This window comes from Pongo abelii, chromosome 10 (assembly GCF_028885655.2).
Source record: "Pongo abelii isolate AG06213 chromosome 10, NHGRI_mPonAbe1-v2.0_pri, whole genome shotgun sequence".
Classification (NCBI taxonomy): domain Eukaryota; kingdom Metazoa; phylum Chordata; class Mammalia; order Primates; family Hominidae; genus Pongo; species Pongo abelii.
Window position 1 is genome coordinate 40,327,471 of NC_071995.2, and position 27,743 is coordinate 40,355,213.

Consider the following 27,743-nt stretch of genomic DNA (forward strand, 5'->3'; position numbering starts at 1 on the left):
TTAATTTTTTTTCTTAGGCTTACGCGTCCCCTCTAATGGATTTTTGTAAGTCAGTCATTAGAAGGGGTAAGGATTCATACATTTATTTAACATTATCCTGCGAGAAGGAACATCTCATTACATTATGTGTCCTGAATAAGAAAAACTATACAAATTGTTGAGAATAATATCTATGTGAGCAATCACATTGGCAAAAAAAACAAAAAACAAACAGAAACAACTATTAGATCGGGTATGTATTCTTTTGGAGTTATCAGATATAACTGATGAGATTTGCTGTGAATCTTCATTGGTGCCAGCAAGACTGGAGGAGAAAACAGAGTTTTCCCAGATCTGGAAAATTTGGGTAATGTCTCCCAAACAACCGCATAAAGGCTTCCATGCATTGACAGCTCTGAGATTCTAAGAGAGATAATCTGTTCCAAGATTTAGAAAACAGTGGTTGAGAATCAGGACATTTACCAGCTGGAAGGAATTAATTCACAGCATTAAGTTCAACCAAGTGCCATTAACCCACCTGTTCCCTGGTATTGCTCTAGACTGGTCGTCATTTCTGCAGGACACATGTGGTGCTTTCCATCCAGGTGAACTGGAGACAGCAGAACAATTGTTCCTGGATAAGATGTCCCATAATACTATTCTTGTGAGTTTGAAAATTTCCTTAAATGGCAAGTGCCATTAGCAGGGAAGTTTAATGCTGTTACTGGCAACTGAGGCTGGAAGGGTGGATCTAGCAGGCAGCAGGGCAGAGAACTGGCATGGTGCCTCTAGTCTGTTGGTTGTGCCAACAGTCTCCAAACTCTATGCCACGTGCCTAGGGGTGTTCAGCAAACCCATAATCTTGCAAATCTCAGCACTGGAACCTATCACAGGGCAACTTTTTGAAAGTTATATCAAATAAGTTTGAGAGGAGGTAGAAGGAGTGACTGAATTAAATTAGAGGAAAAGAGAAGTAACTGCCTGGGAGTATTCATAAAACTATTGTTATTACTTTTTAGGCCTTTGCAATTATACTTCAAAGTCAGGGAGCATCTTCAAAATTTCTCTATTTTCTTTTAATCATTACTGATATCCTCTATTTGTTATTCTTTTACAGTACAGCATTTCTCAAAGTGAATGAATAGGAATTTTTATTAAGTAGATAAGCAGAGCAGTAAAGCAAAGCAGTCGGTGCAATTTCTAGATGGGAGAATCTCTTGTTACTTTAATTACAATATTTACAGTTAAATTGTTTTGATTATTAGTCTACTGCAATACACAGTACAATTTACATTTTGCTTCATTTTGAGAGCTTAAACAAAGCGTGCTTTAAATGATAGCAAAAACCACATTTGAACATTTTTACCTTTAGAAATTCACATTTTAGTTTTCTACTGATTAAATGGGTTCTCAAAAAAAACAGTGTATCTGAGTATAAAAGGGAGTATCTGGAATACAATTACTTAAAATATTCCACTTTGCATTTATAATACATTTCAGAATGTGGAATGAATATTTTATGCAGAATCCATTTTTGACTTGAAGATGGTTTTATATTTAAAAGTCTCTACTCAAATGTGTTCTCAAAAAGAATTCATTCAGCTATCCCTTGTTTTCATGTTGAAGCTATTGTCAGAAGAGAGTATTCAATGATATTCTAAGAGTAATTTTTTTTCCATTTGTAGAAAAAAATTATTGGGGCTTTTATGTTAATGCGGTATATTTAGCTGACCTTTGATTCTCTGCATGGTCAAGTGAACAGCAACATTTTGAGGTTCTCATCAGAAAACAAAGCATGCCACTTCTCTGCAGACTCTAAGGTATGAGATTCAGATTGAAATACCATTTATTGAATTCCAAGATTATGCTACGGACTCCCCTTACATTGTCTTTGTTTTCACAGAAAATAGGTGAATGTATGAGTAACACAGATAAAGACAAAAATGGCTTGATAATGTTTTGGGTGACATCTGTCTCCTCGTGTGGCCCATCCTGGGCCCTGCTCTTTAGTCCCATCTCCTTGTGCTCTGAAACTGGGGATCCCGCTCTCTGAGTTCATTCTCTCCATGCTCTGTTGGTGGGAAGGTTTGTGATCCCTGCCTAGGGTAACTGAGTCGAAACCTGTCCTCTGTTGAGCAAAAGACTGAAAGCTCTAACATTTTCTGTGAACACCACAAGAAGCCTCCTGCCAACACCTGACTGTAGCAGCCAAAAGGCTTTGCTGTTTAGCCATATCATATTCTATATCGCATGAGCTACAAATATACACAAACAAGTTTAACTTACAAATTCACAGAAAGCTGGGTCCAGAAGAAGGCTTTGAGCTCATTTAGTGCAGTGAGTTTCAGACTTTCCCCATGGTATGGGGGTTGGGGAAGGGGACAGGAAGGAAGGCTCAGCCCCTCTCAACAAGAACAGGTCAGCCTTTGTTTTATATATTGTGGTTCTGAGTAGGATTTCTTTAGGGAAAAAGCATTCTGCCATTGTTTTCCACTAAAATATTTGAGAACCTCTAGTCCTCTCTTTTTACAGATGAGGAAATAGAACCCTAGACAGATGTTGTGTCTTTATTCAATGTTGCTTGCAAATACAGAGATTTTCCCGAGGCTTACATTTCTGGCTTAGTATGTAATAAATGTATTACCCTTTTCTCGAAACTTCTTGGCTGGAAAGACATGAGCAGAACATCTATGTGGCCTGTCTCTGTGCCATGGTTTCACTCTTGCAAGCGTACCACCTCAGCGTGTGTCAACGTGTGTTTTACACTCATGCTTGCTTGCACGAGGCTGTGTGAGCCCACAAAGGCAACAAGCCTGTAGAATTTGGGGATCAAGTGGACCACCTCAGTAGCTGAGGGGCCAGTGCTCGGAATACTTCCCTGAGTTTTCCATGATATGGCAGGTGCTTCTTGCTGTAGGAAGCAGATCATAAATACAATCTCAAACTCCTTGGCTCCTATCACCATCAACATGGTTCTGAAACTGGTGTTGATTGGAGAACTGTGGATGGCTTGGGGGCAGCCACTAGTTTAATGAGAGTATTCTGTCCTGAGTGTTGTATGCAGGCCCTTTAGTGCAAGCATGTCAGATAGGGGGAAAGGGCAACAAGACACTACCACTCATTTGCTGCCAGTGCAGCCAAGGATCCCATACCCATGGTTGCAATCTGATCAGAAATTGCTGATTTCCAACTTTGTTTCCGAAGATCATAAAATGGGCATCTAATTTCCCTCTTGTGTATTGCAGTCTGTTCAGTTTGGTCCAGCAAACATTTCTGCAAGCCTCCTGTGTGCCAGGCACAGGCTATAAACCACATGTGAAGAGAACACTCCTCTGAGTTAACATAGGCCATGATGTTCATATTTCTTTTTAAAAGATTATTTTAAAACAGTTTTTATATTGTTGGTGGGAATGCAAAATGGTGCAGCTGCTGTGGAAAACAGTATGGAGGTTCCTAATAAAATTAAAGATAAAACTACCATATAATTCAGCAGTCCCATTTTTGGGTGTTTATTCAAAAGAATTGAAAGCAGCATCTTGAAGAGAGATTGGCACTCCTATGTTCATTGCTGTACTATTCACAGTAATGATAATGTGTTCATCAACAAATAAATGGATAAAGAAATGTGGCCTATACATACAGTGGAACACTATCCAGCCTTAAAGAAGAAAATTCTTTAATAGTGGGACGTCATGAATGAGCTGTGAGGACATTATGCTGAGTGAAATAAGCCAACAGAAGGATACATAGGGCATGATGATTCCACTTATAGGAGGCATCTAATAACAGTCAAAGTTTTAAAGTGAGGAGCTGGGGAAGCCCATCTAAGGGGCTAGCCATTTCTGGTCAATTGTTAGCATGTAAAATAGTGGTGTTATTGTTGCCATATCTTCCGATTCAAATCAAGAAATCCAGATTTTAAAAAATGTTTCATATCTCATTTTGTAAATGTTGGCAATGAAGTAAAAAAAAATTGCAGAGCCCACATCTGTGAGTTGCATCTAGTTCACAGAAAGCCTGGTTTTCCACCAGTGCTTTACAGTAACCTTTGAATGTGACTGCAGCATTTGTAGTTGACTGTCCTGCTATGTGAAACATATTGTCTCTGAGTCCATGATGCTGGAAGGCTTGAGCTGCACATATGGTTTTGTAGACATATTGTGAGCAGCCAGTGAATATTAATCATTAGCAGCAGTTTTATCACCACCATTATGCAAGTTTGGGAAAGGTACCATAGAGCAGTTAGTAGCAAACCTGCAACAGTAATCATGGGACTACTTTGGAAAGTGATGATCTAGAATTAAATTTCACTCACACACTTAAAAGCAATTATAAGTAGTAAGAGAGATATATGATTATACCATGGTCAAAAGTCCAGGATATTTTAAAATAGTTTTTAAGTTTCTATAGATTGAAGAATCAAGGAACTTGCACTCCATGAAGCCCTAGTACAGTTTGATTATAAAAATATATATTTTGGCTACTCAGTTTTATAGAAAGAGTAATGTTTATTTGCTCAATTGGTTACGGCTGCTGCAGCTATTGCTTTTCTATTATACACAATCATAAGCACTTGCTTTCTAGGTTTTATAATTGTGTAACAGAGACAAAGTGTAACAGGCTATTTCCTGAAAATAAAAAAATATATTTTTATGAAAATGAATTGAGATGATACTTTAACAAATACCCTTAAGATTAAAATTCACAACTTCAAAGCTGCCTTTATACAAAGTCGAATCAGTATTTAGAGCCAGGAGAAATCTTAGAGATCATCTACTTTAGTCTTTCTGATGGGTAAATCAAAGCACAGAGAGGTTAAGTGATCAATCCAGTGCCACACAGCTATACAGCACTAGAATTCAAGCCTCTAGCATTGAGTGTACAAACTCATGACATTTATAGATTTAACACTGTGGTCTCAATTACATGCCAATGATCTAAAAATCCATGAACTGTAGTACTTATAATTTTTCTGAAACAGGGATTTGAATGCACGTATAGTGATGCTGTTACACTGAGATGAGTCACTTCCCTGGTGAATGAACCCAGCTGACCACTTGGTATTTAATCTCAACTCAGCTGTCTTATTTTCTGCTCCAAAGAGGTCAATAAAATTGTTTGATTATATTTTATTGCCTGGCTTATGTAGCAGGCTTGCAATAAAATGTTTCTTAAAGCAATGAATAAAAGACTGCATTTTATAAAGAGTTATTTGCTGCAGTGGCATTTGAAAATATGAGCATTCAAAATTTCTCATGATGTCACTCTTCATGAATGTTAACGGTCAGCTGTAGTTTCTATTAATAGAAAGGTCCTCGGATACAGAGGTAGAGTCCCCAGTGGTTTCTCCAAGGGAATTTGAGCCAGACCCATAATTTTGTGGGGCTAAAAGGTAAGACTAAAACAGAGACTTAAAATTGTTGAATCAAATTCTTTCGGTTCTAAAACTAGTCCCTGAGATTAGGTTAGGGACTTTTGAAAACTCCAGCCCTTTCCAGTCTTCTGTGTCCTGTTCAAGAAATTATTGCTTTAGGGATAAAAAATTTCATGCCTAGATGCTGTATGGTGTAATATGATCAGGATTCCCCTTCTAAATGTATGTATTTGACTTGGGCAAGGCACATAGCCTCTCTAATTATTGGTTTTCTCATCTGTAAAATTGACAATGATGCCTGCTGCTAGAAAGTTTCTTGGAAGTTCACAGGAGCCCCGTGGGAAGTCTGGGTTGGGCACTCTCCAGGGTTCCTTCCCATCAGCCTCTCCTTCCTTCATGCACAGCATTGCAGTTGTCTCTTGTTTGTGTGTGACATTTCACATCAAGCTGTTAGCTCTGGGAGGGGTAGGAGAATGTCTTGCTCTCTTTTCTGTCCAGCTCCGTAAATATTTATCGAATGAATAAAATTGCACAATGCGAACGTAAGCAACTGTTGTAATTTCATCTAGGAAGTTTGGTTCCTCAATTTGATGGTATTAGTACTTCCTCAACTCTGGGCATGCTCTGACTTCCTGTATTTAGTTTTCTGACCCCCAAAAAGGCAGATGGAGAATCCTTACAACCCACATAGAGGGGATTTTGGCACATGATTTCACTGTGCCAAAATGTTTATTGGGTTGGCATTTTCTGAGCAGGATTGGGGTTAGCCTACCGTTGATGAAATCTGTTCTTTTTTGTACTTTTCTAATGGAATACTCCAATCCAGTCTCTCACTCAGGGTTAAATAACAAACCTATAGAATAAACATTAAATAATATAGCCATGGGAAGGGCCGGCACAATCTATGGCTCATAGTGAGTTTCACAAATGCTGGTTTTACTGGCCCCCTTGCAAACCTTCCAAACCCAGTTTAGTATTTCTGCTACTGATGATTTTCCTATCTGACTTTGCTGAAGATATTTATGACTCGAGCAGGCTTCTCTCCATAGTAGTCATAAATGAGATTCACCTTGGCCTCACCTTTCTAAATTTTGTGTTGGTTTTAGTCCACCCAATGGTGGATTGAAAGCCGATGGTGACTCAGGGCAATGTTGGATCTAAAGGTTGATTTTTGCAAGTTCCCTGGATGGGGTACTCACAGTGGGTGGGGCTGACAGCCTTTTGTATGTGTCTCCCTTTCCTGATAGAGTATGGGAATGTGTTCTTTGGCTCCTGGCAAAGCCCGCTTGCTTGTCTCTCTTACCACGTGATAGCCTTTTCCTGGGCTCCACAAAGATCACACACTCCCTTCCTGCTCAAAAACCAGACCAATGTACTCAGCCAAACCAATGTACTCAGCTCAATGGAGAAAGTAGGGGAGGTTGTGTCGTGTGTGTGTGTGTGTGTGTGTACACAGTATACATCAATGAGAGGGCTGTCATTGGATTTTGTATTGGGTCCCATTTTAACTTGTTGCATTATGTCACTGCCGCTACACTGTAACAAGGATCATTGTTTTGAAGACTGGCTTCTCAGGGCTTTTGTTAAGCTAAAAATAATAAAGATTATAAGAAATTATTGAAGTAGAATTGGGAAAGTCCACGACTCTCAGCCTGCTTTTAATGCAATAAAGCATTCACTTGCTATAATATTTTATTGTTTTGTTCTCCCCAAAGCACAATCTACAATGGTTTTGTTAAAGGGTTTCAAGTCATTTTGGTAAGTGATCTTTTGTTTTTGTGTATTGTAATTACCCACATCAGATTTTCCTTGACTTCAACTCATCTTAAAAATTTTCAAAGGCTGTGCCAGGATAGCTTAGTGGGCACCAGGTTTCTTGCTAAAAGGCCAGAAAACCACTAAATTTTTGTTCTGGGGAATTGTAAAACATTAAAAGGTGTAAGGGAGTGTTCTTCTGGGGCCCTAAACCAGTTGCATGCTGTCTCTTAAGCCTAAACCCAAGGCTATCTTTGGCACTGGAATGAAAAAGCATCATGCCAGAGAAAATTATGCTGAAGTCTTTCTTGGGGACTTGACACAACCAGGCTGACACTTCATGAGGAAAGCCTTGTGATTCTGGAGCCTTTGCCTGGGGCTGTTTACACAGCCTTCTTTTAAAGACACAGGCCCTTCTAGGAGAAATGCTCAGTGTCCTTGGAACTCCTCAAACCTTTTCACTGTAAGCAAGTTGCAGGCTTTCTTATGGGCATGAAGTCAAGTAAATACACACTTTAAAATGAATTTCTGATGTCCACTCATGAATGTTTCATGTCTGCAAGACATAACATTTTTTTGGAGAGCAGAGGTCTGGTGTAACCACATTTTCGAGGTTGCTTCATTATTGTAAAACTTGATCTGCAATCCTGTGACACGTGTCCCCAGGGGGAAAAAACAATGAACACCCATTGTTCCATCAATCATGGATAATCGAGTCCAGTTGCACAATGAGTGCATTGTGCAGAAGAGGAAGCAGCAGCCTAGACAGTGTACGCGTCTTGCTTAGAATCCCCCAGAGCTTTGATCTCTCCCCTCTATTGTCTTCTCTAGCTGTTCCCCACCTCCTGCAAGCCCAGCCCTGTCTTAGTCTCTAGGACTAAACCCCACCTTAGAGACATTAAGGAGCTCCACCCCAGACCCTGAGGCTCAGAGTCAAGTCACTGTTTCTGCTGGGTTGGCTTTGAGTCTGACTTAGACTTTGCACCCCAGCTATGAAAACTGACCTTCTGAGACTCTGCCCTTGTTTCTCATCCAGTCCCTGTATTTGTGTTCCATCTTGTTCCCATGTGCCTGACTCCTCACCAAGGTCACCCAGGGCCACACTTTCTCCACAAGGGGTCCTTTCCTGATCCTGCTAGTTTCCTTTCTAGTGCCTGGAGCCTTTTACTGGGCACAGGCAGGTGAGACAAGCTCTGATTTAAAATAACGATGATAACGATAAAGACAGTAGTTAACATTTATGAAGAACTTACTATGTGCTGGGCACTGCACTTTAAATATGTCATCCTATTTAATCTTCACAGATATGCTATAAAGTAGCTATTACTGATATCTCCACTTTTCATTGGATAAACTGAGGCTCAAAAAAGTTGAATACCTTTCTAATCAAGACTGTGCTTTTCAGTAGGGAGCCCCTTGCTGAGATGAGAATGCAGCCTTTACTCTAAGACATTGCACTTTTGTGCTGTGTGGAGACAGACTTTTCTTATGCTCAATGCCTGTCCAGATTGCCAAGTGCCACCCCCTCCTGAGTCCCCTGTAGCTCTGCTCTATCTCCTATTGGGGCACCTAGACTCCATGTCAGGTCTCTCTGGTGAGGCATCCTGATGCTGATGAAACCACCTTTGCAAAATTATATCAGAGAAATCCGACATGGTTGATTCCATCTTGCTTCTGACTGCTAAGCTATCCTCAGTCATTCCTGGGCACATGTCAAACTAACTTTGGGAGGAATTTAGTTTATAGTTTATCCTTAAAGCAAGGATGATAATAGCCCTTCCCAAAACTAAAATGTCTTTGGAAAACTAATGAGAGGCCACAAGGTTAGGATTATGAGATGTAGTATCTATAATCTATAGATTATAAATAGGATTTTATTTTATATATAGATATATAAAAAGGATTATAGATGTAGTATCTATAATCCTTTACTGCTCAGGAGTCATGAGGCCAGAGGTCACAAGATTTGTGACTTCTCCAATTGTGCCTATGGATAACATCATTGTAGAATCTAAGACTGGTCTTTTGAGACTTTTTTAGACTTTTTGGCAACTGACTGACCCTGCCTAGTCATGTAACTCATGACTCAACCGGTCCTGTAGCCTCGCCCAGTGGTGAGGACTCAGTGGACAAGGACTTTTTCCACACTCCTGTGACTTCATTCCCTAACCAATCAGCAACACACATTCCCTAGCCTCCTTCCCACTGCATTGTCCATAAAAACTCTAACCTCCAAGCCTTCGGGGAGACTGATTTGTGATTTGAGTGGTAACTCTGTCATGTGTGTGGCTGGCCTCACATCAATTAAACTCTTTCTCTGCTGCAATGCCTCAGTCTCAGTGAATTGATTTTGTGCAGCAGTCAGGAAGAACCCGAATGGTGATTACGCTGACAGGCCTACTGGGCCACAACTGTTGTCTATTGCCTGGCACTTTGGATACTGCTCTGCTTCTTGGAATGGACTTCCTCCCATCACAATCACCTTTCAGGGCCAGTTTCAACTCAGCCCCCTGAGTCTGCCCTGTTCTATTATTGTTGATTTGGCTTTGCCCTTGGTATGATGGTATTTAGCTTGTAAGGGACTGAATTGGGTAGTGGGAAAAGAGATGGAGATTTAGCTTGAAGCCAGAATTCAAATTGTACAGAGAAAAAACCAACAATTTTAAATGATATCAATGGCTCGTTTGCATTATAGGAAGGAAAGAAAATTTAGGAAGTAACTCTTAAAGTTCAGGAACACAATTTCTAGAGATCTTTCTAGAATACTCATAGATAACCTCGTAAGTTTTCCATAACTGATTATATTGTAAACATTTTAGATGGTCTGAAAAAAACTTGCTTTTTTTTCAGTCTAAATATGGTAAAATTATCCCTTATCTCTTACAGTTATAATAAATTTAGTCCAGAATTACTTAAAACTAAACTCTTGGTCTATCATTTAAGCTCGGATCAGATTGTACCTATATGAATGCCTGTGTATGTGTTCCCAGCTGCCTGTTCACATCTACATATGTTCTCACAATGCTTAAGTTTTATCCCAGATATCTAAATCTCCTATATCAGTCCCATAGAATTTGGGCTGCTTCCCACACCTGATCCCTCTCCTCCTCACAAAGAACCTCAGTGCCTTATATAACTGCACTTTTTAAATGTTTTGCACATAGTTCTATTTACTCGGACATCTGCATCCCATCCTCTTCACCTTGACTTGTCTCTGCAGTTTCTAGGTGGGTGGCTTTTTGTTAGTCACTCTATGCCTCCATGACATCGTCAATAAGGTGGGGAATAATAACCTTACACAGAGTGCTTACAGGAGTGATTGGCCTATAGGAAGTTGTGGAGGGTAAGGAAACTCCATCTTGGATGCTAATCTACCATGTTGACTTCTGATTGACCCCAGATCTGGGAAGGCCCCTAAGATTTCCAGTTTATCTATTGTTCATGTTCTTAGTGTAAATCCTGCCCTTAGGTCAAAGCGACCTTGATGTTATTGTACTTAATATAAATCCTGCCTTTGAGCAGCTGTCCTACACATTCCTTCCCTATCCTATAAGAACTCTGGGTCTGATGGGTAATGACTGGGGATGCACCATTTTGTCTCACCACCCCCTAAGACACAGACATAACTTCTGTTCATAAGTCCCCATTAAATGTGTATATATATATTTTTTTTTTCTGAGAAACTGGATATGTAAGTCTCTTTCTTTGGTCTCTCAGTTTCCTTGGACTTTGTGGGTAGGTTTTCATAGTCCCACTCACATTGGAATAGAAGTGCTCAATACTGGCTGGCTAAATGTTCTCTCCACCATAAACAGGTAACTCTTCTTTAAGAACTGTTCCGTCTCTACTACATGGGCAAAGGACCTCAAATTGTGGGTACAATGAGACTAATACCATTTTCTGAGCACCTTCTCAGCTTTAGCCTTACTACTAAGCACCTTATATTAATCATTTCACTTAACCCTCACAATGACCACAAAGAGGCAGATGTCATCACCCCTGTTTATGAACAATGAGTTTGGGATTCAGAGAGGATAAATAAGTTGCTTCTCAGAGACCATGTCTTGGACCACTTTCTACACCTTGGGCTTGCTTGATGTGGTTGGTGTGGTTCTGCAGTATGTTTTTGGTTTCTATGTAAGATAAAGTTAGTGAAGCAGGAGCAGTCTTTGGGGACACTGTAGTCTCCCCCAAACTTTTAACATTTTGGAGAATGTAGGAAGTTTTTGGTAATGTGGTTACAGAAGTATGTATTCCTTGTGGGTACTCCAGGAGAAAGAGGATTGTTGGAGTCCAGAGAAAGACCAGGGAATGATGACCATCATGGGATAATGTTAACAAAAAACCCAGATAATTTTGCAAAAGTAACTTATTTAGTTATGTTCATGGGATGAATAATTGAGGACATTGGAAAAGGGCTGGAGATGCCTTGCAACCCCGTGATCTGAGAGCGAGAAACTGAATGGCAGGGTGCCCTGGAAACTGTCTGTGATCCCTTCACTGTGGTGGCCCTTCCAAGACCCTGCAGCATGGGGTAGGGGGACTCCGAATCTTTAAGATTTGGAAAGAGTCTGGATGAAGTGGTCCTCAGGGGCTCTGTTGTGTGTCTGATGGAGAAAATGACAAGGCAGGGAATTGTGGGTTAATTGCCACTACTTCCAAGGTAAATATTTATGATTCGTACTAAGACTTCTGTTGGATAGATGGAAAGAAAAACAGAACATTTGACCCTAAATCCCTAACATCCAGCTATTATTATTTCACAATTTCTACTATAGGTTCTAAAGAGAGAAGAGCAGAGGAAACAGTTTGGGTAAAAGTACCCAGTTTGTTGGTATGGAGCTTTGGTCTCAAATCCTGGTGTGTGGAATGAGCTGGATTGGAGCATGTGTTAGCTGTGAGCATGCCCTTTGCCTATCTAGGTTAAGGTGGAAGATTGATAGCTGAAAGATAGAGTCAAGATAGAATGAGATTAAGTCTAATTGGAGTCAGAGCCAAGAAAGCATAGTCCTAAAGACAAACCTGAAACTGAGGGAATGCTATGCTCATAAATGAGAACAAGCATGAGATTGGCATCATAGAAATCTCTGACTTCTACTGTTGGACCTTGCTTAGTGCAGAACCACATCAGCTCAATGTTGGCATGCTCTCTGCTCAGGAGGTAGTGAGACCAGGTGGGAGAAACCTTCCACTTTTCCCAGTAGCTGGAATGTGCCTAAAGCACTAACTAGAGCATTCTTAGAGTTCTTGCAGGAAAGTTTGTGTTCTCTGGGGCTCTAGATTTGAGTCGACTATAGTGGTTTTCACAATTTTTCTTATGCAATAAAATACTTCTTTTTGGCATACAAATTTGTAGCGATCTAATACATAACCTGTTAAAAAGTATTTCTGTTGGTATAAATTTATTTTATTTTGTATTTTATTTTTTGAGATGGAGTCTTGCTCTGTCACCCAGGCTGGAGTGCAGTGGTGCGATTTCAGCTCACTGCAACCTCCGCCTCCCAGTTTGGGCAATTCTTCCATCTTACCCTCCTGAGTAGCTGAAATTACAGGTGCACACCACCAGGCCCAGCTAATTTTTGTATTTTTAGTAGAGATGGGGTTTCACCATATTGATCAGGCTGGTGTCAAATTCCTGACCTCAAGTGATCCTCCTGCCTTGGCCTCCCAAAGTGCTGGGATTACAGGCATGAGCCACCGCACCCTGCCATGAATTTATTTTATTTTATAAATTCTAATGTGTAACACTTGGATGCACACCTTCTTTACAAGATACATAATAATAAGACAGAGGGAGAGAGACAAGGGAGGGGGGAAGATATCCACTCATCCAAAGGGAATCTGCAAACCAGATTTCCAAAATAAGTAAAAAGTTTGGTAACACAGTTAAAAAAGCAACAATCCAAACATAAGTCTGTCCCATGGAGTAGTCTGAAGAAGACATTAACATAAATATGTTTAGATTTATAGTGAGATAGATTAAAGGATGATTTTGTTTAAAAGGGCAAGAAATTATGAAACAATTCTGGTAAAAATGAAAAACATTGAGGTGGGGGCGGGGTGCGGAAAAGAAAAGCTAAGAAAAATGGAGAATAGATTAAAAGACTAGAATATTCTTTAATAGGAATTCCAGAAGAATAAAATAGAGGAATGGAATGGTGAAGAATCAATCTTTCTTTCTTTATTCTTTCTTTCTTTCTTTCTTTGCTCTTTTCTCTCTTCTTTCTTTCTTTCTCTTTCTTCTTTCCTTCCTTCCTTCCTTCCTTCCTTCCTTCCTTCCTTCCTCTCTTTCTTCCTCTCTCTCTCTCTCTCTCTTTCTTTCTTTCTTTTTTTTTTTTTTGAGACAGAGTTTTACTCTGTTGCTCAGACTGGAGTGCAGTGGCATGATCTTGGCTCACTGCAACCTCCACCTCCCAGGTTCAGGTGATTCTCCTGCCTCAGCCTCCTGAGTAGCTAGAATTACAGGCTCCCACCACTATGCCAAGCTAATTTTTGTATTTTTAGTAGAGACAGGTTTCACCATGTTGGCTAGGCTCATCTTGAACTCCTGGGCTCAAGTGATCCACCTGCCTCAGCCTCCCAAAATGCTGGGATTACAGATGTGAGCTACCATGCCTGGCCAAGAATCAGCATTCTAAAAGATGATCATAGAGAAATGTACTGAAATTGAGGAAGGACATGAGTCTTTGGATTGAAATTGTGCTCTGAGTACCAATGAGAATGAATAAAAATAAATTCATAAGTAGATACATGATGGTGAAACTGCAGAGTATCAAGGATAAGGAATGAATCTTAACAGCTATCAATGAGAGAAGATTCTCACAAAGGAGTAGACATCAGACTAGCAGCAGACTTTACCTCAGCAACAACATATTTCAGAAGGCAAAGGAGCAAGAGCTTCCATTTTCTGAGGAGAAACAGTAACTACTATTTGTGTTTAAAACTAAGCTAAACTATTATTATAAAATGAAGCATAGTTAGGTAATTTTGTCAGGGCCACAACATTGGTAAATAGTAGGGCCAGGCTTTGACTTCAGACAGTCTGACTCCAGAACCTGTGCTCTTAACCATTATGCTATTAGGAACAAATAGGGACATATCCATAGTTACAATATTATCATATAAACGATAAAATATCTATGAACAAGTTTGTGTCAGTCAGTTTGAAAATTTAGGGGAAATTACTATTTTTTTTAAAGAAAAATATAAACTATTAAGGATGTAAAAGGAAGTAGAAAACCTGATTAAATTTTAATTAATATAGATGTTTAATGAAAAGTCAAAGTTTTCTGTTTTAAAAAGTAAGCAGGGCTGGGTGCAGTGGCTCACACCCATAATCCCAGCACTTTGGGAGGCTGAGGCTGGCAGATCACGAGGTCAGGAGTTCGAGACCGGCCTGACCAAGATGGTGAAACCCTGTCTCTACTAAAAACACGCAAAATTAGCCAGGTGTGGTGGTGCATGCTTGTAATCCCTGCTACTCAGGAGGCCGAGGCAGGAGAATCGCTTGAACCCAGGAGGCGGAGGTTGCAGTGAGCTGAGATCATGCCACTGCACTCCAGCGTGGATGACAGAGTGACACTCCGTCCCAAAAAGGAAAAAAAAAAAAAAGTAAACAGGCCAAGATGATTTTGATGACAATTAAAAAAAAGTTCAGGAACAGATAATTTTATGTTATACAAATAATTTCAGGGAGTAAAAAAGAGAAAACTTACTTTGCTCATGTTTTGGCACAGTAGAATTTTGCCAGAACAAGAGCAACATAGAAACTAACATTTTAGATCACTTATTTATGCATAAATGTTCACATTAAAAAAGTAACAGCCCAAATAAGCTGATTCCAGCAGTAAAAATTAAACCAAGGCCATGGTCAGGAATATGAAGATCCTTTATTATATCTAAAAATCTATTATAAAGTATATAAGCTATAGATTAACAAAATCAGATTGATCTTCAAAAGATGCAGACAAAGCATTTGATGAAATTCAATAACAATTCTTGATTATAAATATTATAAAATGGGGATGGAGAATATTTCCCAAATAAAATGTATCTATCATATATCTTCAGTAATTACTGTACTTAACAGTGAGACTTTAGAAACATGTCCATTAAAGTCAGGAAGAACTCAAGGGTGCCTAGTCAACATTTCTTTTCAACTTTGTATTAGTATTTCTTGTCAATGAAATGAGACAAGAAAAAGAAAAATGGATGAAAAGGGAAGAGATTAAAACTATTCTTCTTTGTGAATATAAGAGTAAAGAGAAATTTATAAGTAAATTCACACAAATAATAAAAGAGTTTTTGCAAGATTGTTGGCTGAAAAGTCAACATAAAAATATCAATAGCATTTGTGTTAACAAATAGAAAATGCAGTAAATTGAAAGCTTCTTTCTACAATAAGAACTAAAAATAGAACATAGTTAAAAATAAAGTATGTGAAAAATTTTCAAGGAGAAAATTACAAAATATTGAAAGACACAAAAGAAAGCTGAATAAATTGAGAGATAGGTAATGCTCATGACTGATATGTTTTGGCTCTGTGTCCCCACTTAAATTTCACCTTGAATTGTAATCCCCAAAATCACCATGTGTCAAGGGCAGGACCAGGTGGAGGTAATTGATTCATGGGGCGGTTTCCCCTATACTGTTCTAGTGATAATGAGTGAGTATCACGAGATCTGATGGTTTTTGTAAGCATCTGGCATTTCCCCTGCTTGCACTCATTCTCTCTCCTGCCGCCCTGTGAAGAGGAGCCTTCCATCATGACTGTAAGTTTCCCGAGGCCTCCCCAGCCATTGAAACTGTGAGTCCATTAAATCTCTTTTCTCTCAGGTGGGTGTTCACAGCAGTTCCTAGCAGTGTGAGAACGAACTGCTACAATGACTAAGATAATTCAATATTGTAAAGATGCCAGTTCTTCCCAAATTAACCCATATATTCAGTGTATTTCTAATCAAATTTTGTAAGAATATTTTGTGGTACTTGATTCTAAAATTAATACTAAATAGCAAATTGTGAAGAATAACAATGTGGGAGACTTGTCCTAGCAGATCTCAAAGTCTGTTACACTTTAACAATGACCAGTTTGACCGATCAAAAAAAATAGCCCAGAAGCAGATCCATGGGTGTATATGACAGAGGTTATCTTTCACATCAGTAGAAGGAAGGGGAGAGTATTTGATAAATTATGCTGAGACAAAAACTATTAAAAATTATGATGGGACAATTGGTTAGCCTCGTGTAAAAAAAGTACATTCTTACCTCAAACTATGCACAAATAATTCCAGGCACACTTAAGTCCTAACTATGACACGAAAACATAAAGTTTTGGATGAAAATGTAGAAAAATACTTATATAACCTTAAAGTAGGTAAGAAATTTTCTAGAAATGCCACAAAAGGAATGAAGCATGGAAAAACAGATTGATATTTTTAGGGGATAGAAAGGGATGATGAGAAGTTGGTTAAGCAGCACAAAAATACATTTAGATAGAAGGAATAAGCTTAGTATTTGATAGTACAGTAGGAAAATTATAGTTAATTTATTGTATATTTCAAAATAGCTAGAAGATAAGAATCATTCCCAAAACAAAGACAAGATAAATGTTTAAGGCGATAAATATCCTAATTACACTGATTTCATTATTACACATTGTATACAGGTATTAAAATATCACACGTATCTCCCAAATATGTACAACTGTTATGTATCAATAAAGTCAAAAAAAGAATAAATTGATATATTTGACTACATTAAAATTTAAAGTAAATGTTCAACAGAAGGTACTATAAGAAAGTTAAAAGACAAGCAACAGAATGGAAGGAGATACTTGTTATGCATATAACTAACAAAAAACTATGAAAGATACTATGTATATAAGATCTCTTACGAATTAATGAGAAATAAGACAACCCAAAAGAAAATGGGCAAAAGAAAGTAAAAGTTAATTCTAAGAGGAAGAAGTTAAAATGGACTATAAGCAAATGAAAAGATGTTCAAACTAGTAATTAGGGAAACACAAAATGAAAATGGAATATGATTTCACGTCCATCAAATTGGCAAAACTAAACACCAAGTACTATTGAGGCTGTAGAGCAGTTGTAACTCTCATACGATGTTGAGAAGAACATACAACATTAGGGAGAACATTATGAAGAGTACTTTCTTCAACATCTTGTAATTTTCTATTGGAGTGCTTATTTTCTATGAAGCAGCTATTCTGCTTGTAGATATATCTGTTAAAAAAGCCTAATACTTGTTAATAAGTAGTTTTGTTTAAAGAAGTCTCATTAAAGTCTGCATTTTTTAAACAGAGGAGGTTAATGACCTCAATATCTATCAACAGGAGAACAAATGAATTATGATATATTCATACAGTGGTGATTACTAACCCACCAGTTTAAAAATAGAGCCACATGTATCAATATAAATAAATCTCAAAAAACAGACTTTAGCAAAAATGTACAGAATAGTTATTGTATATACGGCATATGATATGTATGTTATTTACATATTGTTAAACATTACTATATGTAACTATAGATACATATATGTTGTAGTATTATAAAAGCTGTATGAAAATGATAAACAGAATTCTTTAAAGAGGTTTTCTCTGGTAGGGCAGGAATAGAATAGGATTGGGAAATGACATGTTGGAATTTTCAATTCTATCTGTAATGTTTTAATTCCAAACAAAGCAAAGCGTAACAATAAAGAGGCAATCAAATATTAGAAATTCTTTCAATGAGAAAAATAGACTCTGAGTAAAAGTCTTAATATGTCACTCCATGGCCTGATAGGTTCACCATGTGTTCTAGATGCAAAGTAGAGCACATTTTAACTGTAGCATTCTAGAGCACTGATTTTCAAGTATTTTAGCAAAATAGTATGCTAAACCCCAATATGTAAAACAGATGAGTGGTATTTTATGACTAAATATCTTTATGAAACATATATGAGTTTATGTGAAATATATATATATGTATATAATAGGAAGATGTAAAGAACTCCTATTATCAGTATTATCAGTAAGAAAAAGACAACTCGAAAACCAAACATCGTATGTTCTCACCAACAGTGGGAGCTAAGCTATGAGGACACAAAGGCATAAGAATGATACAATGGACTTTGGGGACTTGAGGAGAAGGGTGGGAAAGGAGAGAGGGATAGAAGACTACAAATATGGTGCAGTGTATACTGCTCAGGTGATGGGTGCACCAGGATCTCACAAATCCCCACTAAAGAAGTTACTCATGTGTACCCCAATAACTTATGGAAAAATAAAATAATAAGACAACTCAATAGATAAATTCGCAAAGAGGATACCCAAATAGCCAACAAACATATAAAAAAGTGCTTAACCTCATTAGTCAGCAGTAGGGAGATCATATATCCCAGTTTGCCTGTAATAGCCCCAGATTGCGTTAGTTGCTCAGTTATTAAAAGCACACCTTTCACTTTCTGTTTAAAGGATACATTTTATGGTTGCCCTAACTTGCCATGGAAATATGAATTAAAATCACAGTGACAAACCACTACGCATCAGAACTAAAAAGACTAGCAGTGCCAAAGGTTGGCAATGATGTGGCGAAGACTAACTCTTATACTCCCAACAGCAGGAAGGTGTCCCGTGGCTAATTCATGACATTTCCATAATGGAGCTTATTTAGGGATGTCGGGAGAGGTGACTGTTCATACCAAGCACACTCTATCTTTGTCTTAGGACTTTTAGAACCCTTTACCATGAGGTTGGTCTGAGTCTCCACTCTAAGTTATGGAGCCTTGCCTGTGGAGTGTGTTTCAAGGCTGGTTTAGGTCAGTTTGCAGTTTACAGTACGTACCAGTGAGCAATTTCATTACAAATTTAGGTCAAGCATTAATTCAGAGTAAAACTTTGCTCAAACATAATGTTCCCTAGTCCTGTTCTTATAGTCAGCTGAGTTATATACACATTGATATCTAGGAAGGGGGTATCAGAAGCCTTCTGGGGGCAATCTCTCTGTATTCTACCAGTTCTCTGTGAACCTCACTTTCTCAGATCAGCAGAAAGGGACACATCATGAAGAAGTAAAGTGTTCTCCATTGAGGCTGGCTCCCACTTTTTCCCATTTCATTTGTCTCATCATGTCTGCCTGATCCCCATCCAGGAAGAAGAGGGGCCAAGGACTCAGAATGTCTTATGCTTTGGTGTAACACTAAGACCCCTTCTTCCACAAACCAAGAGACCTAACCAATTGCCCTGGCCTCCAAAAACTCGCAAAAACCTCTGCAGTCTACTTTGAAGCCACCGTAAAGAGTAAATTCAACCAAAAAGTCTTGACATCTTTCTCGTTCTTCATTCAAAGAGAAATATACTTATTTTTTCTCTTTTAAATTAAATTGCAAGAGTCAAGGTCAAGCTGTCACCTGGAATTCCCAGCTGCATTATACTTTCTTCACTTTGTGGGTTCAAGTCAGACAATGAATGTGACTTCAATTTGCATATGTGGTGAAAATGGATTTTTGTCTGACTTCATCACACTTTCATCAGACAGGAGCAGGGCCTCCGCATCTTCTGACCGGTTCCATTTTTGATTACCTTTGCTTTGATGCTTGCGGATTTATTAACCAGCCAAGTGCTCACCAGAAACTTCAGCGCTGGGAGACCTGGGCCAAAATCACAAGGTGCTCTTTCCCTCACACAAGGCTTTTGTTTAAACATTTCTTGAACGAACCAGCCTGTCAGGTCTGATTCTGTGGGAGAACATATTTGTAAGACAAAGCAATGCTGTGGCCTACCAGGAGGCCTATGACTCGCACGGTGAATTATTCACTCCTCTGCCTTGCTGGACATGTCAGGTCACTGGTGTTCACAGCAGGGAGCAAGACATTATTCATTACCAGGCTTGGTTTGCTGTCTTCAGTGATCCCCTTCCCCCATTGTCCTGTCAGGTTTTAACAAGCCATCACATTCTTTAAAACTTCTCCTGGGCAGCAGAGGTCTCCCCTACCCCCTCTTTTCTTTTTTTCACTTGCAGAAGGTACAGTAATAGGTAGAAAGCTGGAGTGGTTGTAAATTGCAGCAGTTAATGTCAAATTGATGGAGCAGTGATCAAACGAAGTTCATAACCACACGATGCAACCTGAGAGTGGAATTCTCTCTCAGACATTTCTAATGACTGGGCTATACAATCATAAACGTGAAGACCTTTTCTGGGAGGGGCAATAGAAAGAATTCATGTGGTTGACCACAACCATGAACGAGGATGACACCGGACATCAGTTTTGGAGAGAGCTCTGATGGTTTGGGACAATGGTACCTGAGTAAGAGCCTCAGATCTGGGACATCTTCAAGAATTAGGATTTTTCCCAGCTCCTCCACTGGTTTTCTACCCTTGATTGCAGGGATAAGAGAGGAAAAGTTTCCTTGTCTAGAAAAGCCACAGTGGCAAATTGCTGAGCTGTCTGCCTAGCTCTAGCATCCAGCACAGTCCATTCACAAAACAGAATGAGAGACAATGTCACACAATTAACAGTGACACATTTAAAAACCTATTACACTAGACGCTACGCAGCTGACTTCCAGCTGTCTGTTCAGCTGCAGGCAGCAGGAGGAAAAGTGATTTGATGCAAGAAAACATTACGCTAAAAAGAATCGCAGAGTAATATCAATATATCCCATTGTTGCCTGCATATAGAAGGGAAGGGCAGGTCTGCTCACTTTTACTTTACTATATTTCTCCCCTCTGTTGGATGTAAAAGGTATTAGTGTCTTAGGGTTAACATATTCAGAATGATTTAGTTGCAGAAAAAGAGGAAATTGCAAGTTGATGTCAAGAGTAACGAAATGAAATGAATGACAAAGTCCCCTAAAATAACTATCAGGGTCTCCTCCCTCCACAGTGGAGGAGCCCCTCTCTGTCTCATGCTTGTCTGACACGGTCTGCACATGCTGCTGGTTGGGTGTGAAGTTAGTATCTAGGCAGAAGAGTGAAATGACAACTTTATATGTTTTCAAGTTGTTTAAAGTTTAAAACACTTTAGCGATGGATCTTGGAATGGTTGAAATTGTGGTTTGTGAAATAAGCACTTAATTTAAGACTGGAAATACCCACAGGAATAACTGAGCCTATAACATATGAAAATTCACATCAACCTGTAATGATAAACATATATGACAGTATATGAAGTACACAAAAGCATGACTTGAGTTTACAAGACTTGTCCAGAGAGCACAGAAAATCATGTGCTACTGGGTGATTCGGACAAATAGCTTTAGCTTGCCCTTAATTAGCTAAACAATTCAGGATTGAGCTGGGCCATTTTTAACTAAATATAATTAGGGTGGTTCCCTTTGGTTGTGTGAACCTGGGTATATAATATGTTGTATTTCAATTTCTATAATTTACAGGCATATGAGTAGGTTAAATATTGTAAAGCAGGATATGGTTCCTGGAGGATGCCAGCATCCACCCACTAATTGACCTGCTAAGAACCAGCAGCAACATGCTCTCCAGTTGTGGTCTGGAGGCTGAATTACAACAAATACCCACACGAGTGTCTTATTTAGATTTGTCCGATTAAAAAAACTCATGTACAAAGCTGATGAGACCTATGTTAGTTGCAAGTTAATACTTGCTGATTTCTTGCCGTCAACTCTCCAGTAAACAAGAACGAAGGCATGGCCAGGTGCTCTCTGTTGCTGCCAGGAAGGGAGGCTTTGAGAAGCCTGCTGCAGGGCAGGGGCATGGCAGGAGCATTGGTCTTGGAGCCAGATAATTTGGGTTGCACTCTTTGTTTGGCTACTTCTCTTCCTTTGACCCTTGGTCACTTATGGAAGCTAGACCACAGTTTTCCCATCTGCAAAACAGAGGCAATGATGTGGTTCTCACAGATGGTTGTGAGATACAAGGCAGGCAAGTTTTGAGACTGCTCCTTATAATTAAGTCATTGGCATAGAGGAAAAGACTGGTGTTTGCAACCCCTTTACTAGGCAGCATCTTGGTGGGAATTCTGGGGAAGGACCCAGTGAGCCTATGACCAGTCTCCTCCAACTTGGGATGGTGTCTAGATTCCAAAGAAAGAGCCAGTGGGCAGCAGAAAAGCACTGGTTTCTGACTGAGGGGCCACTGGGCCCCCGCTGGGAGACAGATCTTTAATAATGTTTTTAATGACAGTTCCTTTCCAATGTGGGGGAAGTCTGTACTGAGAGAAACTCGATGCCTCTGGCCTCAGGCGGCAGAATTACCATGTATCTTTTAATCTCAAAGAATAAGGAGCTTTAGTTCACAACAACCCTGTGCATCTTGTCTAGGCCTCCTGCTACACTGTGTTCAGGTAATCACATCAAATGGAGAAATCAGATAGTTTCTGGCTGATTCAAAATGTCCTGGCTGAGAGGCAGAGGAGATGTCAACAGAGATTTCAGGCTCATGGAAAAATGCTCAGGTCCAGCTTCATCTGCTTGTTCCATTCTAATCAGAGAGGTCCTCTGTGGGTCGTAAGACAAGAAACTAGGGGTTTAAAGGTCCCTCAGGAACCAGGGACCAAAATCTGGATCTGAGGAGCAAAATGCTTAAACAAGCTCTGTCTGAGGAGTGAAGGTTAAATGACCCCAGGAATGAGCCAGCTCTTTCTTAAGCAACTTCCTTGGTTTGCGGCCAGAAGGCCTGATGCCCAGTGTCTGTGAATGCACAGGATTGCAGGCGGAGTGCAGCACTTGAGCACCTTCTGTGCTTTTCAGCTCAGCCTTGGAGCAGTTTTATTCCATAAATATTATTATATTTTATATTATATATCATATATAAGTATATTATAAAAGGCAAAATTGTGACCTGTTGGGTCTTGGACTCAGAACCCATACGATGGAAAAAGGGACTTCACCCAGTAATAAAATGCTTTGGGATTAGTCCCATCAAAAAGATAAAAATCTTAAATTGCAAGCGTCATAAGAGATCTAACTTTATTTAATCGTGGACACGTTTCCTGCTCTAACTTTTTAAAGATAGTCTACATTTGAAAAGAATTAGGACAATCCTGTATCTTTGATCAACTTGAAAGTCTCTTTAGGGGAAGATATTTAACACTCTGGTTTTTAAACAGAAATCTAAATATGCATCAGCTAATAGTTTCCTACATTAAGCAGTATCAACTTTGCCATGTCATGACATCCAAATGAATAGGAGGCCTGTTTTATGCTTAAAAGTGACTATCTGTGAACTAAACACACTTGACTGAGAGGTTTTTACGTGTCATTATTTTTGACACAACTTGTCATTAGTTTTAACTTTGACCTGATTGCAATGAGGAATTTGGTTGTGTAAGCTTGCCTATTGTTTGTCTATACTCAGACTTAATTATTGCTTCCCAGGTCAGTCATCACCATTTTAAGTGGAAAGAAATGGCTTTAACCCTTGGGATGATTCCCGCAGAGTTTATTATGTGTACTTGGATCATGAGGTCAGATGCATAGAAAAAGTGGTCTCAGTACTCCTGGGGTGGGGGTGGGGTGAAGTGCAGTCCAGCTACTTGGTGGAAGAGAAAAGTGCGAGGCTTTCTCTCTTGCAGAAACACCTTAGCGGAGATGCGTGAGTCAAAAACTAAGGGGCAGAAGAGTGGCCATTTTATGGTGTCTCAGAAGAGTCCTTCTTTCCGTTTCCCCACTATAAAGCTTTTTTTTTTTTTTTTTAAATTTTCACCATTAAATTCCTTACAGTGGGAGGCACTATTAATACGATGGGCAGGGTAATTTTTTTCTTGTGTCTAATTCCTGGCTATTGCAGGATGTTTAGCATCTCTGACTTTCTTACCCCAGTTATTTTGGCAACAACAATATCTCCAGAATGTTCAAAATTTGCTAAACACGTTAACCTGGTTAGTAGAGAACAAAGCATGACTCAGATGAGAAGGCCAGGGAAATTTTCTTGGGAAAAGAGAAGAGAGGGAAGCTTCAGAGTCTGCTATAGATCATGTCAAGTGGTAGAGGTACTAAAAATTTCTGTGGAGGAGCACCAGCGATGAACCTTGCCTACTAGAATTTAGCTGAATGTGTCCCTTATTAGGTGGGGAGGGGGGAAGGAATAACATTTCTTGAGTAACTACTATGTGCCAGCAATTTGTAGTAATTATCCAACCTACTCATCATTATTCTGTGAATTAGGTATAATTATTCAACTTTCATATAAGGAACTTAGAGCTGACAGTGACAAAGTTGGGATAGGAATCCCTGACTGCTAAAACTGAAGCTGTCTCTCTTTAAAGATTTGAACTCATTATGAAACTTCTTCTGCATTCTAAGTTCAATGTTTTCCTTGTCATCCTGGGTGTTCAAGATCATATAAACAGATAAGAAAACTAGGGTTCTGTTACTTAACTTGAAGAAGTTACCTCTACCGTGAACCTGGTAGAACATGCCAATCAGAGCTGGGCCTGCTTAAGTGCTTGCAGCTACAATTACTGTATAATTCCTGACAACATTAGGCCTTGCTTTATACCGTGATGACCATCATTTCCTTCTCAAAACTGACCCGTACAGAGTGACTTGATAAGATATTCATGATACTATGATGGGCTGGAACTTGGGTCTGGGGTTCAGTGGCAGAGACTGGACAGGTGTTAGATAAACCTGTTTCCCTTTGCACCAGGACATACGACTAGACTACATTCCTCTGTTCCTTGCGGTTAGGAGTAGTCATAAACTCGATTTTGGCAAATGGAATGCGACTGAAAGTTATGTACATCACTTCCAGGCCTGGCCTATAAAATCCTCCCTGGGGATCCTCCATCATCCTTCCTCCCTGTCTGCTGGATAAATTTTGGCACCAAATGACCAAATTGAAAACCATGTGTTGTATGTGCCAGAGCCTTTATCACCCTGGGTCCCTCTGAAGCAAACTCCCTTTTTCAGACCCTCCCACTGTTGATTGGATTTTATACCCTGGGTTAAGCTCACTAGTGTGCTTAAATTAACTATCTGGCTTTCACTGGCTGGCAAGAGCTGACTGTTAAATTTGCAGGAATTGTGTAAGCCAGTTGACATCAAGTTGATAGCTTGGAATCAGTGTGATTGGAGCACTTACAATACAGAGGTTGGCAAGTGCTATACATCAGGGCTTTTATTTCAGAGAGTCATTTTACCAGTACACCACTGGTTAAGCCACTGAAAAGTATTATTATGTAGGTAGCATTATCATAATTTATATTCTGTGACACAAAGTGATGTTCTGCCTTAATACAATCTAAAAGGTGTGAAATTGGCTTAGAGGTTGGTGGGAGGTGGCAAGAGGTGGGATTTGAGGAAATGAATATCAGAGACAGGAAAAACAGGATCATGTTATGCAGTGACAAGACAATTGGTAAAACGTTGTCTGTGATAACTTGGAAGGCAATGTGCCCATGTAGCCCATACCTCTAGGGGAAATGGTTGGAAAGCAGAATGGTAGTAGTGTGTATTGGCTATTAGTAGCTGAAGTTAAAAAGTATTAGAAAATAAGAGATAAAACCCAGGCAAACACTGACTTGTCTATAAATAGAAATAAAAAGGAATAGCATCCAGAAATAAAGGACTTGTAACATTTTAAAAAGTTTACTACTTTAAGACTCCGAATAGTAGGAAATAAGACAGGAATAACTTTTATATAACAAAGCCCCCATTAAAAAGTAAATCTATACTCAGGTTTTTTTTTTTTTTTTTTTAATCATCACAAATACTTTTAAGATGTGAAGTGTTTGACTGCATTTAGATTTTGAGTTTCATTTTGAATCACTTGAAAAACAAAATTAGCCCTGTGGTTTGCTCTTACCATCAAACTTACTGTTCCAGTTACCTGTTTTTGCTGTGTAACAGACTACTTCAAATCCTAGTTGTGGTCAGGCACAGTGGCTCACACCTGTAATCCCAGCACTTTGGGAGGCTGAGGCGGGCGGAGCACCTGAGGTCAGGAGTTCGAGACCAGCCTGACCAACATGGAGAAACCCCTGTCTCTATTAAAAATACAAAATTAGCTGGGCATGGTGGGGCATGCCTGTAATCCCAGCTACTCGGGAGGCTGAGGCAGGAGAATTGCTTGAACCTGGGAGGTGCAGGTTGCGGTGAGCCGAGATCACGTCACTGCATTCTAGCCTGGGCAACAAGAGTGAAATTCCATCTCAAAAACAAAACAAAACCTAGTTGCTTAAAACAACAATAATCATTTATTTTGCTCATGAATCTGTAATTCGGGCAGAGCTCAGAAAGGAAAGCTTGTCTCTGCTCCATGCAGTGTCAGCTAGGGTAGATTAACTAAAGGCTGGATCTCAAAAATTAGGATCTCAAAAATTCGTGATCCTAAAACAGTTGACCCTGAATATTTAACACAGAATTTGTTTCCTCCTCTGTCTCTTATAAACTTTGTATATTTGGTCCAGAGTTCTTGGAGCCTGACCAAGACGAAGAGCAATGATTACTTAACTCCACTTTGGCAAAAATTCTCAAATTTTTCTGACATTTCTGGTAACCGTAAAGGTGGCAAAACATTCTTAAAATGAGAAACTTTTAAGTTAAACTCATTTTAATTTAAAAAGGGCCATACCGCCTGTAATCCCAGCACTTTGGGAGGCCAAAGTGGGCGGATCACGAGGTCAGGAGATCGAGACCATCCTGGCTAACACAGTAAAACCCCGTCTCTACTAAAAAAAAATACAAAAAATTAGCTGGGTGTGGTGGCGGGCGCCTGTAGTCCCAGCTACTCGGGAGGCTGAGGTGGGAGAATGGCGTGAACCCAGGAGGTGGAGCTTGCAGTGAGTCAAGATCGCCCCACTGCACTCCAGCCTGGGCAACAGAGCGAGACTCTGTCTCAAAAAAAAAAAAAAAAAAAAAAAAAAAGCAGTTTGGGGGGTGGGGCGCATGCCACTCATGAAATGAATTTAAGAGAAAAAGAAAGATGCTGCTAAATGGAAACAAATGGTCAGTGTGCTTTTGCCATCCCTGGCATGTGGGGTGGGATGATGAAAAGCTTTAAGGAATTGTGGACTACTAGTGAAGTTTCTTGCCTCTGGAAACTTTATCAAAATCTATTTCCCAAACCTTGTCTTAAAGCTGTCATCTGATGAACCATGTTCTGATGTGACATGTGTTGTGCTGAGAGCCAAGGTGAATTTGTCCTCATTTTATGTGCCTTCCTAAGCCTGGGACAGCTCATGGAGAGCAGTGCACCACCCGTCTCAATGATCTTCATGCTATAACAAATGTAAGTTTGTAATCAGATAGCTACTGCTGGCCAGGTATGACAAAATGCTAATTCTAGTTATAAATTATATTTTCAAATGCATTTCACAGTTTATAACTGAGTGAGAAATGCTTAATTCTCACCATGTGAACTTCCAGATTGCTATGTTGAGTGGTGCAGATGTAGCTTTCTTAAGAACATTTGAAGCCAAAATTTAGCTTTTACGTCAAAACATCTTACTCTTGTAGTAAACATACATGAGAAGCAGGGGTCTGTCTTAGCATCCTGAAAATGCTTTCTGTCTCTATTGAACCCACATTTTGAGTGACATAGCATACTTAACCGTTTGGATCTAAAAGTCTGCAGAGGAGTTTGTGGATAAAAAGGGATAGGGCTATCTGGCAGCTATTCATTCGTAAAAGTTATTGGATTCTGAATTAGATGCAGAC

The 27,743-nt window shown here is 39.4% G+C and overlaps 1 long non-coding RNA gene across 1 annotated transcript; it reads left to right on the plus strand.

Annotated features, from left to right (window-relative positions):
• On the plus strand, positions 1-27,316 carry LOC129049108 (uncharacterized). Its single transcript, XR_008511908.1, has 3 exons — positions 1-643; positions 1,665-1,799; positions 27,165-27,316. It is a non-coding gene; the product is annotated as an uncharacterized LOC129049108 (long non-coding RNA).
• Positions 27,317-27,743: the final 427 nt, after the last annotated feature.